This window comes from Erpetoichthys calabaricus, chromosome 8 (assembly GCF_900747795.2).
Source record: "Erpetoichthys calabaricus chromosome 8, fErpCal1.3, whole genome shotgun sequence".
In the NCBI taxonomy this organism is placed as follows: Eukaryota; Metazoa; Chordata; class Cladistia; order Polypteriformes; family Polypteridae; genus Erpetoichthys; species Erpetoichthys calabaricus.
In genome coordinates, this window is record NC_041401.2 from 58776464 (window position 1) to 58796719 (window position 20256).

The window sequence follows — 20256 nt, forward strand, 5'->3', positions numbered from 1 at the left end:
TATTCCACATATTTTTGCAGCAATAATTACACTTTCAAATACAGTGAAAATTACTACAGCATTTAATTAACATTGATGCAAATATTTTTGATTTCCTATTTACAAAAATGCTTACATACCATTGAGATGTTTCATCTATTCGTACTGTAATACTTTATTTTTTTTACATAAAAGGAAACAAAACATTATAGCCTGCTTTTAACATGTACTTTATCTGCACTGTATACTATAAATATAACTGCTGTCACACACGTGCGAATAGGAGGCAGTCAAAGAGCCTAAAGGTGAGTGAGATATCGCGAGATATGGGTGTCAAATGGTGCTTACCTAAATCTCTTCTCTTTACAGAAAACCAGAGGAAAAATAATTGCCCCGCTTCCGGGTTCAAGATGGCCACCGATTATGTCACTTCCAGCCATCTCTAATAACCTCACTTCCGGCTCTGCAATATCGCATCACTTCTGACTCCTCCAGATGATGTTATTTCCAGTTCCTGTTTTGATGCCAACCATTTCCTTTTCCCATAATCCTTTCTGTATTTAAACAATCATGTTTCAAAAGTAAAAGTGTCATTTGTTCTGAATTTAAAAGACTTGTGATCATATCTTCTTTCTGATATTGTCTTAGGGCAATATAAGGGGACGGTCCCCAAACCTTTTTATTGTGTCTTTTTGGGACTCATTTTGAAAAAAACTTTACAATTGGCATAGTCGGCAGGATTGTTCTTTTTTTTTTTTAATTCAAGAAAATGACAGAAGAACAGGACCTAAATACAGTGTTAACCTCCATTATGGGCGAACTTCGTACTTTAAAAGTACACATGGGGGAGACCAGGACCCAGCTAGCGGAAGCTGAAGCCCGTGCCGCCGCATCAGTTCGAACGGAGGCCGCTCGGTCATTACCAACTCAATTAACGACCCTAACTGAGGAGGACGATATAGAAACATATTTTCAGATTTTTGAGCGTACCGCTAAGCGGAACGCATGGCCGAGGTTGGAATGGGTGTACCTACTGGCTCCCTACCTGAAGGGGGCGGCGCAGAGAGCCTATTATGATTTAACTGAGGAGCAGGCTGCCGATTATGACGCTCTAAAACTTGAGGTGTTTAAATGCTACGGCATATCAGCGGAGCAGCAGGCGAGCGAATGGAGGGAGTGGCAATTTGACCCTGAGAGGCCTCTGAGAACCCAGGCTTTTGAGGCTTTTGTGTCGCTGGTTAAGGCCAGATATCAACAACTCACACAAAATGGCCGAGCTACTGGCCTGTGAAACGTTTGTCCATGCCCTCCCTGAACAGATCGCCCAGCAGGTCCGTAAGCATAACTTCGAGGATATGGATACACTGATCAAGATTGCGGAGTGTCACTGCGCAGCTTGCAAATCAGGGTGATCAGAACGGTTTTCTCGTCACACCCAACAGGCACATGGGGCAGGTCCTGAGCCCACCCGACAACCTCCCGTACCTACCGTTCGCAAAAGAGACAAACCCTACAACCCCCCGCGCTGTTTCAAGTGTGGGGAACTTGGTCATTTGTCCCCCAATTGCACCACGGAGCCCATGGATTGTTCTTTGGTGAATGGAGAAAGGTATTGTGCCATGGTGACTAACCCGTTATCTCTCCCATATACAGGTGCAGTTATTATAAATGGTAGGAAAGTAAGGGCGATGTTTGATTCCGGGAGTAACATCTCTATTGCTGCTGCCCGTTTCGTTTTACCGCAACAATGGACTAAAATCAAAACTAGTCTGAAATGTATTCATGGGGACATCCGGTTTTATGAAACAGCCTGATGTGTAGTCTCGGTAAATCACAATGTAGTGGGAATGGCCATGGCTGTATTACCGGATCCCCCTTTTCCAGTCATACTGGGTAGAGATTGGAATAAAATTAACAGCGGTAATAACGTAACTGTACCAGAAAAGAATTTAGGCTTAGTTATGGAGAATGATACTCCGACTGCCTCCACGCCGTGTCCCTCAGTAGCACGGACCCACACGGGTACCCAATGTGAAGAAATCGATGTCCCATCATCCTCTGCGGGAGTTAGTACAGCTAACGGGGGGAACGTGGTGACAGATACTCCACCTATTGAGGTCGATAGAGACCCAGTACAAGATTTACCTTCCCAAATCATATTAACCTCTTCCTCGTTTAAACGAGAACAATGGAATGATGATTCCCTAAAGTTTGCAAGGAATGTAATTGTATCTGCCGAGGGTGATAATACCCTAGATCTCATACCACCGATGCCGTTCTTTGTATTAAAAAAAGAATTATCATATAGAGTGGCAGAACACGGGGGCGAAGTGCGAACATTGCTGCTAGTGCCACGCACTTTTCGGCAACAAGTGTGTGAGTTAGCGCATGCTCACCTTCTAGGAGCCCATTTAGGCTCAGAAAAAACATTGGAGAGAACAAAGCTCCGATTTTATTGGCCAGGAATTAATGAGGAGGTCAGATGATTTTGTGCTTCTTGTCCGGAGTGTCAACTTCGCCAGATTCCCAGACGGACTAAAGCTCCTCTCGTACCTCTTCCCCTTATTGATATCCCGTTTGAAAGAGTCAGATCTCGTGGGACCTTTAGAACCCTCGATAAAGGGCTTTAAATATATATTAGTCCTAGTAGATTATGCCACTCGATTCCCAAAAGCTGTTCCATTACGCTCAGCTAATACAAAAAATATCACACGGGAACTAGTAGGGATATTCGCTCGTGTTAGGATCCCCAAAGAGATTCTCACGGATCAAGGAACTCCCTTCACTTCGGAGACGCTCAGGGAGGTGGCTAAATTACTCCATATGAAACATCTGAAAACGTCAGTCTATCACCCGCAAACTGACGGATTGGTGGAACGTTTTAATCAGATGTTAAAGCAGATGCTACGCAAGGTGGTTAACAAGGATGGGAGAAACTGGGATCAGTTACTCCCTCTCGTTTTGTTTGCATACCGGGAAGTCCCACAGTCCTCTACGGGTTTTTCTCCTTTTGAATTATTATATGGAAGACAACCCAGAGGTCTACTGGATATGCTAAAAGAAGGATGGGAAGAGGAGGTCCTTCCTACTTCAAATATTCTCGAATACATCGTGCAATTACGCGATAGATTGGAGAAAATTAGACCTATTCTAAAAGAAAATTTGGAAAGAGCCCAAGCAGCGCAGTCGCATTATTATAACCGTAACTCCACCCTCCGGGAATTTGTCCCGGGTGATCGTGTTATGGTACTCGTCCCAACTTCTCACTCCAAATTATTAGCCCACTGGCAAGGTCCCTATGAAATTAAGGAAAGGAAAGGTCTTGTCGATTATTTGGTTAAACAACCCAATCGTCGACCGACCGAACGTGTATATCATATTAACTTGCTGAAGCCGTGGAAGGATAGAGACCTAGATCCCTCCTCCGGCCAGCCTCGTTCTCTGTTTATGTCTCAACCCCACCTTAATTTCGGCCCCGACTTGACGCCAGAACAACGACAAGATCTCAAAAATGCTATCTTGTCTGTCCCCAAAGTTGTGGATGAAATTCCTGGGCATACTGCGTTGATTGTGCATGACATCATTACTGACCCTGGAGTAATTGTCAGAGAAAAACCCTACAGGCTCCTGGAGGCAAAGAATGCGGAAGAAGAGTTGGAAATTAGGCGAATGCTAGAATTAGGGGTTATTGAAGAAAGCTATAGCCCTTGGTCTAGTCCAATTGTCCAAATTCCTAAGCCTGACAGGTCATGGAGGTTTTGCAACGACTTTCGTCGACTTAATCAGGTCTCTAAGTTTGACGTGTATTCCATGCCGCGAGTGGATGATTTACTCGATCGACTGGGGAACGCGCACTTCCTAACTACTCTTGATATGACGAAAGGGTATTGGCAAATTCCCTTAACGGCCTCCGCTAAAGAAAAAAATGCATTTAGTACACCGAGTGGACATTGGCAGTACAGGGTTCTTCCTTTTGGTTTGCACGGGGCGCCAGCTACCTTCTAACGTCTGGTAGACACACTGCTACAGCCCCACAATTCATTTAGTACCGCCTACCTGGATGATGTAATCATTTATTCCGGCACATGGAAGGATCATGTACTGCAGGTTAAAACTGTTCTCTCCACACTAGCGTTAGCTGGGCTTCATATTAATCTGAAAAAATGTTTTTTTGGATTTTCTGAAGCCAAATATTTAGGCTACCTGGTGGGTGGGGGTACTGTTAAACCACAATGTAATAAAATAGATGCCATCATTAAGTGGCCCCGTCCGATATCTAAGAGGCAAGTGCAAGCTTTTTTGGGGCTGGCAAGCTACTATCGCCGTTTTGTACCTCATTTCTCCGAAATTGCTGCGCCCTTATCTAGTCTCACAAGGAAACGAGCACCTTTAAAAGTGGTATGGGATAGCTCGGCTGATAAAGCATTCAGTGACTTAAAATTGGCCCTTACATCAGCACCTGTTTTGAGATCTCCTAACTTTTCTCTTCCTTTCATCCTCCAGACCGACGCATCGGCCACAGGATTGGGTGCCGTGCTGAGCCAATGCGTCGATGGTACTGAACACCCCGCTATGTACCTTAGCCGGAAACTGCTGGACCGGGAGACCAAGTATGCTGCAGTGGAGAGGGAAGCCTTGGCAATTAAGTGGGCTATAACACCTTTAAGGTACTATCTATTGGGACGTGAGTTTACTCTCGTGACGGATCATGCCACTTTACAGTGGATGCAGTTTCATTTTCAATGCATTCTTGTGCGCAGACATTGAAAATAAAATTGAAAATGGGGTTATTTCATTTTAATTTTTGCAGCATTTTTGCGTTCAGACTTTGAAAATGAAACTGAAAAAGAGAGATTGCAGTTTCCCATAGTGCTACAACATCCATCCATCCATTATCTATCCCGCTATATCCTAACTACAGGGTAACAGGGGTCTGCTGGAGCCAATCCCAGCCAACACAGAGCGCAAGGCAGGAAACAAACCCCAGACAGGGCACCAGCCCACCGCAGGGCACACACACACACACACACACACACACACACACACTAGGGACAATTCAGAATCGCCAATGCACCTAACCTGCATGTCTTTGGACTGTGCGAGAAAACTGGAGTACCTGGAGGAAACCCACGCATACACAGGGAGAACATGCAAACTCCACGCAGGGAGGACCCGGGAAGCGAACCCGGGTCTCCTAACTGCGAGGCAGCAGCTCTACCCACTGCGCCACCGTGCCGGTGCTGCAACATGTTTGTAAAAATGAAAACATTAAAGGACAAACAAACGAAAATACATAAGTAAATAAATAAACAAACATAAGACCAACATCTTCAATCAGTATTTGCATAACATTAGCAAGAGACACAAATAATAAATCAATCCAGGATGGGGCACAAGTTCTTCCCAGGGTCCACTTATGTGCACACCATGGGCCAATTACATATAGATAAAAAACAGATATGGAAATCAATCTCAGAATTCTAGATCCATGAGGCAGAAGCAGTAACCACTATGCCACATTGGTAAACAATGTTAACAGACTAATTACCGCTATTAATAACTTGGAAGACTAAATGAATAAAAAAATTTCTTTAAGTAATTACTGCAACACTTAAAATAAGTTGCAGATAACGTAGTCGTGAGGTTGTTTATACTGTAATGTAATTACTCTTAGTTCATTCTACGCTTATACTGTTTCTTTTCTCATCCATTCATTTCCAGATAGGGTGACTTTTGTATGTGTGTCTTTCTGTAGTAGAGGCTTGTGCGCACCTCCACTGGAATTTTGTCTAACTTGTTCTGGGGATCCGAGTGGCTGCTTAGATATGTAAAAGAGGAATATATACAAGTTGAAGTAATCACTCTCAATGCAATTTGCCAATGCTTTTCAATGCAAGGTTTTGAAATTTCAAAACTTAGTACAGCACACTCTGTTTGAGATATCTCAGCAAAAATTGAACTGTCTTCACATATTTTCTTGAAAGATATGTGCCACATTAAAAAAAATTCAGACAGACGGACATGGCTATTTCAATCACAGCTTCATATGCAAAAGCAACTAAAAATGAAACTTACGCCCTTCCCTCCAACCATCAGTGGCCTCTGAAAGATTCAAAAAGCTCTCATTAGTTTTCTCATAACATTAACAAAGTTTCATCCCTTGGCATTGGATGGGCAATGTTAGTACTCAGCTGGCAATGAATAAATAAAGTACAACATTTTATCACAGAAACATCATTGCTTTGTGTCAGTGAGGCCATGAAAACATTATATTTTGCAAACTCACCCAACCGTAGCACCAATGACTCACAAGATGGAAGCAATTTGGTTTCTTATATCTCACAAGAGATCTTTATCTGTTTGTCTTTACATGGTCACAGAAAGCACCTACCACTAACTTCCCCTATGGCAGTGTTTCCCAACCTTTTTTGAGCCACGGCACATATTTTATATTAGAAAAATCCCACAGCGCACCACCAAAAAAATGTCACAAAAAGTAAAGTAAAGTTTCAATTTACTCACAATTTACTTACTCAGTGTGAAATGTGGGCCTGTTTAGTTGAACACAACGCTGATATACTGTACATGCAGGAACTGAAGAAAGACACACACGAAGATCTTCAACAGCTCTGAGTCTCTCTTTTTTATTAGTTTTTATAGCCGTCATGCTTGAAAAGCCCACCTCGCATAGGTAGGTTGTGGAAAATGGGAGCAGGGCTGAAATAGCTCTGCTTGCCAGAATGGGGAAGTCCTTGGCAGCAGTCAGCCAAAAACTGTCCAAAGGTAGATTAGCAAAGCTCAGGTTTAAACCACGATTTTCTCTCAGTACAGTTATTTCCTCCTGCTCCTGCAAAGTCATGTCCTTTCCAACTGCGGTTGAGCTCAATGGGTTCCTAACCCAGTCAAGGCAATCACTGGAAACTGAAGGGAAATAAAATGACAACTTGCTTGCCTATTGTCTCACACAGTGCAGCAATGCTGATATCTTGCCATTTCTGGCTGTGTGGGAACATGTCAAGGTTGGCACTTTCCACATCTTGTTGCCAGAGCTGCACCTTTGAAGGAAATCCATTTATTTTATCTGCTCTTGTGAGCGGGTTTTCATTTTCGGCCTTGTATCTGTGTGTTCAGGTCATTGAAATGTTGAAATATATCTGCCAGACATGCCAGTCTTGCACACCACTCATCACTTGAAAGCAACTTAGCATCATCACACCTCTCATTTGTCAAAAACACTTTTAGTTCTTCTTGCAGCTCATACACACGGGACAAGCAACGGACCTCCATATGCAGCAATAGCACTTTATGCTCCGCTCCCACTTCCTCACACAATGATGCAAACCTGCGATTTTTTACAGGTCTTGTCTTCGCAAAGTTTATCATGCACACAACATCGTCCAAGTCAGGAGCTAGGTCTGCTGGTAAGGTCTTGGCAACGAGTGCCTCACGGTGCAGAAAACAATGCGTTGCAATAACATTTGTTTCTCTTTCACTCTGCTTACAAATCCTTTGGTGCGCCCGGACCCAGTTCAGATTGTGTACTTTTTCTTTTCAGATATTTATCCATCGCTATCACTGCTATCACAGCCGAAGCATCACTAATTCTACTGTTTGAATGGGAACAGGTAGATACAGTTGAACCTCGGTTCAAACGTCTCGGTACACGTACAAATCGGTTTACGACCAAAAAGTTCGCCAAACTTTTGCCTCGGTTCACAACCACACACTCGGTATACAAACAAGCCAGTTTCCCTTTCCATTTGTACATGTTCAGTCTCTCCCTGTGCATTTCCTGTGCAGCGAGCAAGAGAGAGAGAGGGAGACAGCGCGACACACACACACACACACACACACACACACACACACACACACACAGAGGCAGCCTGAGAGAGAGAGAGACAGATGCACACACACACACAGGCAGCGCGAGAGAGAGAGAGACGCACACACCCAGGCAGCGCGAGAGAGAGAGAGGGCTGGACGTATAAGGTAGGAAGGCAGTTAAAGAATGCACTGGGCTTGATGTTGTTTTCACTTCTGTTTACAGCGATCGGTTCGTAGCCTGCATTGTTGCAATGTTACTTTTCTCGGTGGTTTATTAAATTACGGATTTTTTTCAAATGTTCATTTTTTACTCTGTGCTTAAAACTCATTAAAAAAAAGTGTTTTTAGCCAGCAGTTGGTAGCGCTATAGCGTGAACTATTGCAGTGTTAGTTTTCTCTGTTGTTCAAGGTTTTCTCAGTGTTATTCAATGTTTTTACATTTAGTTTACTATTACGCTGTGCATTCTATGGTTTAATTAACTATATTTGTGCTTAAAAACTTAAATAAAAAAATATATATTTACATACAGTTCGTATGGTCTGGAACGGATTAATTGTATTTACATACAATCCTATGGGGGAAATTGCTTTGGTTCACGACCAAATCGGTTTACGACCAGAGTTTTGGAACGAATTATGGTCGTGAACCGAGGTTCCACTGTACACAGATTAATTAGCCATCTGCTGCCACCTAATGGAAGAGTATTTCATTGTTCTGCCTGTCAATGTCACATAGACGAACGAAGACAAATTATTTGCAGTAAATAAATAATAATTTTCAGACCAATTAAGTGAAATTGGATACTTTTCCACGGTACACTTGATGATCTCTCATGGCACACTAATGTGTGGCACAGTGGTTGGGAATCACTGCCCTAGGGAACCATGAAACACACAACTGAATGTGAATAAGAAAAATCAAAATGGACTAATTCGCAATAAAAAATGTGTATCAATAAACAAAAAAAGTTTGTTTAAATAATTACACATCATCTTAAAAGATTTTATAGAAGAGGATGTTAACAGATGTGTCAAGCAATTTAAAAACATTAAGAAAAGTTAACGTTTTAAAGTGGTTGTTACAAAAATGACCATGACAACATAAATTTCCAAAATACATATACTGCACTCTTCCAGATACATGCTTTCCAATGCCCTATACAATATACAGTACATACATGCCCCACAGTGTGCTGAGTCATACTGTAAACCACAGTGATAACAATGCAGCATGACGCAGCGTAATGCATAAAAACCCAATAAAAGTTGAGGCAAGAAAAGAGTAAAAATAAGCAAAACATTCAATATTAACATTTCAGATTCTATGAAGCCTCACTGAACATCCCCATATGCTACTGTGAAACAGCACAGACGTTCTGATGCGTAACAATGCAGCAATTATTCCAGCTCTTAATTAACACATTCTGTTTGTCAAGTGGACAACTGAAAAAATGTCTTTTTTATTCAACTTCCAGCAAAACATTATATTAAGCTCAAAAGATAAAAAAAACAGACAAGCACTTGTTGCCTTTTTAATAACACAGCGGCGCTCATTTATAGATCTGTATTATTTATTCAACTTCCCACAAAAGACACAGCATGCCAAAGGATACTGAGCAATTTTGAGTTTTTGAATTTCTGTACAAAAATTATAATTAAACAAATAAGAAAAACTTAACAGTTAATACGCTAAAACTTAACAGTGTATAAAAACTAGCATGGGTGGCTGTGGACATAGGTCTGCAGTAAAACAATTTAAAATATACAAAAGCAGACATGTTGTGTTGCATCAAGGGAACTTGCCAAACAAGTACATAAACAAAGAGCATAAAGCTGAAATGACATGGTGATTTTGTGCTACTCTTTTACCACTTAATAAAACTAGATACGTAAAGGTTGACTTATTTGCTCAAAAAATAATTTTTATACTTTCACATCTCCAGCTCTAAGTATACAAATTAAATTTTAATCATTCTTTCTCTGCTTTTTATGTGCCTGGTCTTATTATCACTTGATGTTTTATCAGCATTGTGTGCTTAACCTGACACAACCTGATGGGTTTTAATCAAATCAATACACCTTAATCCACATCAAGTGGCTCCTAATACAAGGTAAGGTAGCTTTTACTGATACGGGGCTCCTTCAAGGATATTAATTCCACTGAACAGACTCTCGCATTCATTCCAGTATTCTCACATTACAGGCCTATCTACCAATCTTGAAGCCACAACTGCCCTGTTCCTTACCTAGCATAATAAGCACTGCGTACAAATAAATGTCTGTGTCAGTATGTGTGAGTGGCCAGTAGCTAAAGGACTTCCAAAAACGTATAATTGATTTCTATTTTTGTACGGTAAAAGGTCAAAATATAGGTTTATAGGGTCATTATTGTCACATATATGTTAATACAGTATATATAAAATAACCAAGTGAAAATTTTCCTTTTTTGCATTCCTAATATAGTACATAGGGTTATAATTGCCACATGTACAGAGAGAGAGTTTGGGAGCATGCTCCACACAACGAACCACCTGGAATGGGACCCAAGTGCATGTACAGAGTACAGTAAAAATTTTAATTTATGCAACATGCAGCATGCCACCAGACCCTTGATTAGTGAGTATAACTTCCTAACTTGAAAATCTCACAATATATTTTCTTACATGTAAATGATACAAATTCTTAAATAAATGTACACATATACCAAGGAAAATGTGTTATATATATGGAAACATACACACACTTACAATTCTGTTAATTTAGTTATGTATAAATAACTATATATTTTTATATAATCATTTCTCAAAGTTCTGAAACAGCATAGAAAATAGCAGTTTCACCTGGCCAGGTCAGTTGGCTATAATACTGACTGAGCCATACTAGTGACCAGTTCAGGAGTGGTTTCTGTCTTGTTCACACTGCCACTGGGTTATACTCCAGCTCCTCTCAATTAAAAGTGTAGATCAGCAAGTTAGAAAATGAATTAATTAAGTGCATATCTCAGACAAAAGCAAACACAGCAAAAGATTTTTCTTTCATAGCATTTTTATAACAAGCCAATATTCTGAAAAGAATAGTTATTGCTGTAGAACAAGACAGATGTGTAAGCATAAAGCACATCTCCTGTTTTAAGTTGGCTAATGCTCAAGTAAAGTGTTAAAATTAAAATTTTTGACAGAAAATTTGTCTAAGTGGCATTTACTAAGTGAAAGTTTGTGCTTTCTAAATTACTTCCAAAAGTGATTTTAAATTCTGAGCCATCACTTCCCTTACAGCCTGTACTATTTCCAAATTGTCCATGATAGTGGAGCTATCCTAATGATCATTATCTCACTCATTACACCTTTTCAAAAAACAACTTTAATGTTCCACTGAATAAGCTCTTTTAAAGCTGAAGTGAGGCAAAGAAAACAGCTTGTACCAGTTGTGCACACTTTCATTTTACAGTAGCAAAATGTGGAATTCTCCTATTTTGCCTGCATCTCCCATAGGAAAACAAATTAAATATTTATCCATTCCAAAATTCACACATTCTATGACAAGTTAGAGATATGCAGGACTAAACAGTATTCACAGGAAATTCAGAATGTAAAGACTGTTACTGATCTTTCGACTTCAAATGGAAAAGCAAAACAAACTGAAATTGCTCTGTCAGTCAAACACTAGTGAAGTAGGTGTTGCTGTAGTACTTCAATCTAGGGATGAAGCTAACCTCTCTGCGTTGCTCTAGAGATGAGTTGTTAAGTACACTGTTTCTGTTGGGAACAAGTTCTACACTTTCACCTATAAGCTTGTCTAATACATAATTTGAAAAGTAATGATTAAAGTACGATATTAGGCCACAAATGTTGTCTTGGATGGAAAAACTTCTTATAAATCTCTTTAGCCAAATTGCTAATTTGCCTCCTCCATCCTTTCATAAAGAGCAATTGTGGAGACTAAATGAAAATGTCTGTTTACAGCTGCCAATCTAAGTGTTCTGTTCTTGGAATCCTAAGTAATCTGTACAGTTCATGTTGTTTGCTCAGGAAGTTTCTTTGCTATTTTCTGACTTGATGATACTAATAATGCGGCTTCTAACCATCCATCCATCCATTATCCAACCTGATATATCCTATCTACAGGGTCACGGGGGTCTGCTGGAGTCAATCCCAGCCAACACAGGGCACAAGGCAGGAAGCAAACCCCGGGCAGGGCACCAGGCCACCGCAGGGCCTCTAACCTTTTTGTTTAATTTTACACATAGATGTTTTATCTTTATTGTAGTTACAAATAATGCCCCAAATTAAACAAGCTTGCTCATTAAAACACAAAATAAGGGGCAACAAGTTCCCTTAACATTACATGTCATATTATTAAAAATTTAACATTAATGTCACTATCACATTAAAATTCAGTTTTGACGCTCCAGTTCCATGTAATGTCTTGCTTTTATATCTTCTAATTTAATCTGAATGGCACCTATTGGCTCATTTTTTCATCTCATTACTGTTTCCCTGTCAATTAAGGAAAAATAAAATTAATGGTTCTGAATTTTAAAATGCAAGTAAATTAAAAGGAAAACAAAATAACCATTGGCAGAAGTAATTGGCTACTAATTAAGTAAGTGGCAGAAATCAAAGACTATAGATATTGTGGCCATCTCGAGCCTGAGTTTGACCCAACTGTACAACACTGACAACTATTACTACTTAACTCTTGCTGTATTTTGACACTTTATTAATAAAAAAGAGAAAATGTATGTATACACTGCATACTTTTTTTTCTTTTATTAATGAGACTAAACAAGTAATTTATTAGAAAAAAATTACTTCCTCCCCTAGCTGCAGTGAGATTTATTGGTTTCTGTGACTCTAATCACATTTTTATTAAAGCAGATTTATTTATGTCTTTTTATAGCGAACTAAAACTTTATGTTCTCAGAACACAAACACACTTGTGAAAACTTCAAGATGGGCCTTCTGGCTTTATTTTGCTTTTTTTATGTCACCAATGCAACATCATTTTCAGAAAAAATGCTCTAAGGTTCTTTTGAATTATTGAATTCATACAGAAATACAATGCTACTTTTGCTATCATGAAAAAGGAACCTAAAAATATACTGGGTACTAATGGAGAAGATGCAGATTTAAAAGGATAGGTTTTGCTATGTAAGTTCCTTCAACTTGTAACTGGGTAAGTAGAAATACAGATAATTTGAAGGAGAAATGACATTTTATAAGAATAAGCATTGCAAGACACGTTCTATAAATGAGTCTTTAAATTTAGTAATTACTTATCAAAAGAGAGGGCCTGAGTTTACTGTTATCAAACAAAAAATAAGCAGCTTTAAACCTAACTTTGGCTGTAGTACTCATGCCACAGTCACGGTACAAATGTGAAAGGAGAAAGGGAAAAATCTTTACATTTTAAGTTTCTGGGGTCGTCAGAAATTTCAGTTTTATTAATTGTTATGGTTATTTCCTTCTGTTAACTTTTGTATGTTCTCTTAGTCTTCTCATAATTGTTACACTGTTTCTGACACTGGGGTGACTTGATGAAATAATGTACTTTTGCTTAAGCACCTGAAGACAACTAAAAGAAATTTCAGCCTCCATTTTGATAGAGTGGCATTGCTTCTTTGGAGTTGTGTGCTCTCTTCCTCATCTTTTGTTCTCACCTTTTTCTTAAAAAGTTTGACATTATCTTTAAATTCTCTGTTTTTTGTATTTTTTCTTTGAATTTATTACTGACAGACTAACAAAGACTAATCATGAAGTTTTTGAAACTTCTTGATTGTGGCAGCAAAAGATAATACCCTAAGTTCTTGTCAATAAGCCGCGGCTTATCTAAGGAAAAAAGTTGTGAAAATGAAAAAATAGAATATCGGCTTATACATAAGTCCGGCTTATACATCCATCGCGGGGGTTGCGTTCCAGAACCACCCGCGAAATAAGAATATCCGCGAAGTAGAAACCATATGTTTATATGGTTATTTTTATATTGTCATGCTTGGGTCACAGATTTGCGCAGAAACACAGGAGGTTGTAGAGAGACAGGAACGTTATTCAAACACTGCAAACAAACATTTGTCTCTTTTTCAAAAGTTTAAACTGTGCTCCATGACAAGACAGAGATGACAGTTCCGTCTCACAATTAAAAGAATGCAAACATATCTTCCTCTTCAAAGCAGTGAAGCAAACAAATCAATATGTCTGTTTGGCTTTTAAGTATGCGAAGCACCGCGGCACAAAGCTGTTGAAGGCGGCAGCTCACACCCCCTCCGTCAGGAGCAGACAAAGAGAGGGAGAGTTTGTTTTTCAGTCAAAAATCAATACGTGCCCTTCGAGCTTTTAAGTATGCGAAGCACTGTGCAGCATGTCTTTTCAGGAATCAGCTTTACAAAAGATAGCAACGTGAAGATAATCTTTCAGCATTTTTAGACGAGCGTCCGTATCGTCTAGGTGTGCAAACAGCCCCCCTGCTCAATCCCCATACGTCAGGATCACAGATAGTCAGCGCAAGAGAGAGAGAACAGTAAGCCGGGTAGCTTCTCAGCCATCTGCCAAAAGCGTCCCTTGTATGAAATCAACTGGGCAAACCAACTGAGGAAGCATGTACCAGAAATTAAAAGACCCATTGTCCGCAGAAATCCGCGATATATATTTAAATATGCTTACATATAAAATCACAATTTAAATGACCGCTACGCGCTCGTGTTGACTCGGCGACGCCCAGAGCAGAAAGAACGCGCTCCGGCCGCTCCAACCGCGCCATGCGGGGAGTGAGAGAGACGGCAATATCTCACACTCTCTCCCCCCTTAAAGAAATTAAATGGGCGCGAGTGAGACCACTGACCTCCCTCCCTTCTATTAGTTATAGGTTATAGTACGTTCGGCTTATCCATGAGTCCGGCTTATCTATGATACGATTTTATTTTAAAAATTCGTATGATTTTTGGTCTCCGGCTAATACACGAGTCCGGCTTATAGACAAGAACTTAGGGTAGTATCAGAACTTCAAAATTAATGACATCTGGTATTTTGCAGAAATGATAGCATCAGTCAGCCAGCAGAGGAAGAACACACACAAGACCCTTGTTGACTGCATAGTTTCAAGTAAATGCCTAAGAATAGGTGTTCGTTTGATCTTACGATAATCATTTTGACATTGAAATGCTTCAATAAATGTATGTTAGCATGTGTGATAATTTTCTAGACTAAAATAATGTCTAAATGTGTTGCCCTAAAGGTACATTAATGTAATACTTGCTTTTCTGCTCACATGTAGAGTTATGACAACTTCCCCTTCCCCAAGCTATATTCTGCATATTATTCTACTTTTGCTTCTACAATTCTGTTTCTCCATTGGTTATGTTCTATCATGGCTTGTAACAATAAACAGATTATTGTTTTCTAAACGGCACCTACTTTTCGTCCGTTACTTTCTATGTTGTTATTTTACATGGCCTACAGAGCGAAGTTCACGTCAAGAAGAACACACATAAAGAGATTTATTGTACTTTGCAGAAACAACAATACATCTGAACTGATTACACTACATTGTACTTTGAATAAAAGCCTTAGAATTTGACTGAGCCAAGCCACCTGCTCATCTCACTTTTCATAGTGTGTCCTGTACTTGAATGGTACAAAGAAACAAACACTCAGCAAATGAAAAAGGCAGTGTGTGATAGAAAAAGTGTGTGATAGAGCTCAGCCATGATTAAACAAACTGCGATGCCACAAACCAATTATCAAACTTTTCAACGAATGATAAGCATCAGTTAATTCACTTGATACCAATAAATATCTAACAAAATTATGTTAAAATCTCAATTATCTGCGGTGGGTTGGCACCCTGCCCAGGATTGTTTCCTGCCTTGTGCCCTGTGTTGGCTGGGATTGGCTCCAGCAGACCCCCGTGACCCTGTGTTCGGATTCAGCGGGTTGGAAAATGGATGGATGGATGGAATCTCAATTATTGACTTGTTTTAAAATTAAAGTTAAACATACAACATTATTTAAAACTTTCAAAAAGTCATTGACATACAACAACATCCACTAATGATTTTTGAAACCAGAAGCCATTGACATCAACGGTAACTGACAAAACTTGATTTTAGGCTATTTAGCACACCAGAGATAAAAAAAAAAAACCACAGATAAGAAGAGAATGGTCTACATGGGGTGAGGTCATCAGTAGTTATTGCTATAGTAAGATTACACTGGTCAACAAGCATTTTGCTACTGGGAGTCTTTCACCTTTACTTTAACAGGTTTCACTTGCTGACTCCAAATTTGAAAACCGTTTTTGTTCAGCACGTCCCGTTTTTTAGTTATGATGTTCCAGGTCTTGGACAACAAGGGTGACTGGACAGTAAAGGCGGATAACCATTTTGATAAATACCGGTAATTCCACTAGGGATGCCACTGAGATAAATGATTTCGCCACACATTACTAAAAGCTGTGAGTTGCTTACCTTGTCATTATTAATTTTTTTTAATTATTAATTTTTAATTAGCAGAAAAAAATATTGTTACTGATTACCAAGTCTTATATGACTCTAAAGTATAATGACACAACTCAGACATGACACTGCAGTAGGTAGTGGTTTTACTGTTAAACATAACATTGCATTTCAGGACATTTCATTCGTTAGATTCACCATTACTTTGAAAATTCTGTCAAGGAGATGGACAGAAACGGCAATGCATTTAAGAAATAAGTTTGGTCTAGAGAAAAGTGAAGATAAAATTAAGGAAGGTGTTTTTGTTGTTCCTGAAATCTGTGAACTGATGCTTGATGATGAGTTCAAAAGGAAACTGAAGCCAACTGAATCAGCAGCATGGGAAGCATTCGTGCAGGTTGTCCAGAATTTTCTTGGCAGTCAGAGCAGAGAATTATGCTGAGCTTGTGAAAAAACTGCTGAAAGCATATAAGCTTATGGAAACCAGAATGTCACTGAAGATGCATTTTTTACATTCTCATCTTGACTTTTTTCCACCAAATCTGGGTGATGTCCGCAATGAGCATGGGGAAAGATTTCATCAAGATATAAAGGTGATAGAAAACTGATATCGGGGAAAATTCACTCCGAGCATGATGGGTGTCTACTGTTGGTCCTTGCAAAGAGAAGTACAAGCACAAAAGCAAGTGCCTCAGACATTTTGGAGCATACTGACCTCACTTTTATATTGAGGTAAATTGACATAAATATACTTTAACGTGTCTCTGGTATCGTCTTCAGGTTTGTTTTCAGAATAAACACATCAAAACAATTTTGGTGGGACATAGTCCAAACTCCAGATATCGTGGTGATATACAGTGGACTTTTGAATATTGATATTCAAAAGTGTCAATACATCAATGACGTGTATTTCAAAAACCTAATATGGTAGCTTTATTCCAATTTCATATTTGGAATCAGTGTAAAAAAAACTTAATAAAGAGCTACTCTGAAGTTCCCAGTAGCAAACAAAAAATATTTTTGTAGACCAGTGTTATCAGGGTAATTTCGTTTAATTTATATAAATAACATTGGTTTGAAAAAAGTGAACTTATGAAATTTGCTATTATAAAACTGCAGGGATAGAAAATGTTGAGAAGGAACAAATTTAAGAAGACCCAGACAGTCCATAAAAACTGGGTAAATACTTGTAAAATACAGCTTAATGTAAATAAGTGTAAGGTGCTACATGCTGGCAAAAACAAACATTATTTATACATCAAACGAGTACTACAGTCGTCTGCTTGGTTTAAACAACTGGCTGCAGAGCTTCTGAAAGAATCAAGACATCGGTTTCATCAACAACTGGGACCTCTTTTGGGAAAGACCGCGTTTTTTCAAGCGAGATGGCCTGCATCCGAATAGCTTCGGCGCCCGGGTCCTCTCCGAAAACATATCCAAGGTAATTCGTTTATCTTGATTATCTATCTCTGCTTTTAACCCCTTCCAAAATGCCACTCCTGTGCTTGGTCATGACAATTGTTTAATAAAATCTTCCATAAAAGTGCACAACATAAATGCTGTAATAACCAATCTTAATGCACATAGAAAATCTAGGCAATACGGCATAAACACCAATAATTTAATTAAATTAACTACTTTAGATGAACAATGTATTAAAACTGTAAAAACAGATCATAGATTAAACAAAAAATACACACGGAGCGGCGCTAATAAAAATAACTTAATTCCTGTTCCATATATCAATAACACACATAGTATTCATCTCTGCTCCTCCGAAACATTGAATATGGCACTATTAAACATTAGAGCTTTAACTAACAAGACGTTTTTTATCAACCATCTTATTAGTGATAAAAAAATAGATTTTATTGCACTAAGTGAAACGTGGCTTAGCTCAGATGGCGCTGCTGTTTTAATCGAATCCCGCCTCCGGATTACAGTTTTACTCGTGCTGACTAGCAAACATTTACTCAAGCAGGTTAAAATGTAAAAATATCAGTTTTGGTAAATTCAAGTCTTTTGAGTATCTCGCCATTATTATTCAGGGAGATTCTCACGTTCTAGTATTATCCGTGTATAGACCTCCAAAATTCAACGCGTCTTTCTTTGAGGAATTCTCTGAATTGATGTCAATCTTAATTACGAACTATGACACACTCTTAATAGTCGGCGACTTTAATTTTCATATAGATAATCAATGTGACCAAAAAGTAAAAGAATTTATGAACCTCCTGGACTCTTTTGATTTGAGACAGCTCGTTAATCAGCCTACACATAAAGCAGGTCATACGTTAGACTTAGTAATTACTAAAGGACTAAAAGTTGATATAAAGCAGGTCATTGATACGGGTCTATCAGACCATTTTCTTCTACTCTTTAATATAGAAATAATGATAGAAAACACTCATGAGAAGGATATTGTTAAAAAAACGCTTCTTTGACTCATCAGCAGCTTTAAAACTTACAAACATTCTAACCAATCAGTCCGTTTATAGTGCCAACTATAATAGCGAGGAGAATGTAAATAGTAAGGTAGAAAGATTTAATACTAAAGTGAGGGCTGCTGTTGACTTAGTTGCACCTGAAAAGACAGTTAAAAAATCTTCTAGCATTGTTATACCATGGAAGACCCAAAGAGTGTCTGATTTAAAGAGAACATGACGTAGAGCTGAGCGTAAATGGAGGAAAACTAAACTAACTATTGACTATGAAATATTAAAAGTTAAAATAACAGAATACAATAACACAGTCCGTCTTGAGAGGCGCAGCTATTTCTCTAAGATTATAAATAACAATGCTAGTAATCCCAGAGTCTTATTTTCGACAATTGATCATCTGTTAAACCCAGGTAACTCAAAGGAATGCCTCCTAAGTACTTCCAGTAAAACCTGTGAGGCTATCGCTGTATTTTTCAATCAAAAAATTAATGATATTAGAAATAGGAGCTGGTGGTGGATTTTAGGAGGCCCAGACCCCTCATAGACCCAGTGATCATCAAAGGTGACTGTGTGCAGACGGTGCAGACCTATAAATATCTGGGAGTGCAGCTGGATGATAAATTAGACTGGACTGCCAATACTGATGCGCTGTGCAAGAAAGGACAAAGCCGGTTATACTTCCTTAGAAGGCTGGCTTCCTTCAACATCTGCAATAAGATGCTGCAGATGTTCTATCAGACAGTTGTGGCGAGCGCCCTCTTCTACGCAGTGGTGTGCTAGGGAGGCAGCATTAAGAGGAAAGACGCCTCACGCCTGGACAAACTGGTGAGGAAGGCAGGCTCTATTGTTGGCATGGAGCTGGACAGTTTAACATCTGTGGCAGAGCGAAGGGCGCTCAGCAGGCTCCTATCAATTATGGAGAATCCACTGCATCCACTAAATAATGTCATCTCCAGACAGAAGAGCAGCTTCAGCGACAGACTGCTGTCACTGTCCTGCTCCACAGACAGATTGAGGAGATCGTTCCTCCCCCAAACTATGCGACTCTTTAATTCCACCAGGGGGGGTAAACGTTAATATTTAACATTATACATAGTTATTGTCTGTTTTTTTTTTTTTTTTTTCACCTGTATTATTATCATTCTTTAATTTAATATTATTTATTGTATCAGTATGCTGCTGCTGAAGAATGTGAATTTCCCATCGGGATTAATAAAGTATCTATCTATCTATCTATCTATATCTCCCCAACACTAAGGATCCTCCTAAACCCCAGTACTCCATAATAAACAAATTAAAGTCTTTCACCAGGATAGATTTACCTGATTTACATAAAATAATTTCTCAAATGAAACCCTCCACCTGTGCCCTTGACCCAATACCAACAAATTTTTTCAAAGAGGTATCGGGCGTGCTAATTGATAATGTTTTTGACATAGTAAATTCGTCATTAGATACGGGGGTCTTCCCAGACTGTCTTAAGACTGCGGTAGTTAAACCCCTACTTAAGAAAAATAATCTCGATCCCTCTGCTCTTGAAAATTATAGACCCATCTCTAACCT

General features: G+C 39.1%; 1 protein-coding gene across 7 annotated transcripts in view; it reads right to left on the minus strand.

Annotated features, from left to right (window-relative positions):
- Positions 1-20256, minus strand: part of mgat5 (alpha-1,6-mannosylglycoprotein 6-beta-N-acetylglucosaminyltransferase) — a 262957-nt gene that overhangs the window by 118728 nt on the left and 123973 nt on the right. The window lies entirely within an intron of this gene.